Source organism: Penaeus monodon, chromosome 21 (genome assembly GCF_015228065.2).
Source record: "Penaeus monodon isolate SGIC_2016 chromosome 21, NSTDA_Pmon_1, whole genome shotgun sequence".
Taxonomy (NCBI): Eukaryota; Metazoa; Arthropoda; class Malacostraca; order Decapoda; family Penaeidae; genus Penaeus; species Penaeus monodon.
In genome coordinates, this window is record NC_051406.1 from 33,119,022 (window position 1) to 33,120,086 (window position 1,065).

Here is a 1,065-nt window from a genome sequence, read left to right on the forward strand (position 1 = left end):
AAAAGTTAGCTAACAGAGCAAGAGGGCAGGACTAGTATATCATTGTCAGAAATGAACCATTATATCAGTTGTTACGTCACCATAACAAAGGACGCGTTATTATGAGTAATTTTGCACACTGTTAAGTAGGGGAAGGGAGATTGCTAGTAATTTTGACCATGTGATTATTATTAATTAGTGCCTCGTTACCCCATCACTGCAGTGGTAATGTGATCAGTGTAATTCAAAGCACGTGAGATTTGAATGTGTGAATGTGTGTTTAGTTGTATCGACGACGGAAGTAGTAATGCTGTAATAATGCTGCTGATGGTATTAATGATGATAGGGTATTGCAAGTGAGATTAACTATAATGAAAGATACTCAATTATGAATTATATTACGATCACTGATAAGAAAAATCTGAAACGCACTAATAAGAACAGCTGACATCTTGAAGAAAAAAGAAGAAAAAAAACTTCATAACTATCTCTGTCAGCCATACCTAAAACATTCTCTTTCTATTTCTGTTAATAATGTAACTACCTATAACGTACTTACAAGTTCACTCTCATTCGACGAGCCATTTTGTTTACGCAATACATGTCTCGCTCTGATTCCTGTATTCAGCCACCTAACCCCCAACCCCCTCCTCCCACAATCATGAGCCATGTTACCATGGCAACGGTTGACACGCCACTTCAGCAACGGTAAATGTGTTTAGGGTGTTGCAATTGCGTCGTATTTTTGTGTTCTTATTTGGTTCGCATGTACATTTGCTTCCTTGTGTTATTTTTTTATTTCCTATTTTACTTAAAACTTCGTTTTCCCTCTCTGTCCACTTGGATAATTCTTATTATTTTTTTTGTCATTACCTTTCAATTCTACACGTTATTCTGCTATCTTCTCCATTTATTCTATTAATGATTACTACGTCATGCCACTACGTTGCAACTCTAGAAAGAGAAGTATCATTGTCACATGAGTTGAAATAAATAGCCTAGCAATTTTGACTTCAACTAGGCTTCTGCAATGGATAATATCAACTGCAGCTCGGGAACAGAAGAAGGTATGATTCATCCTTGCAA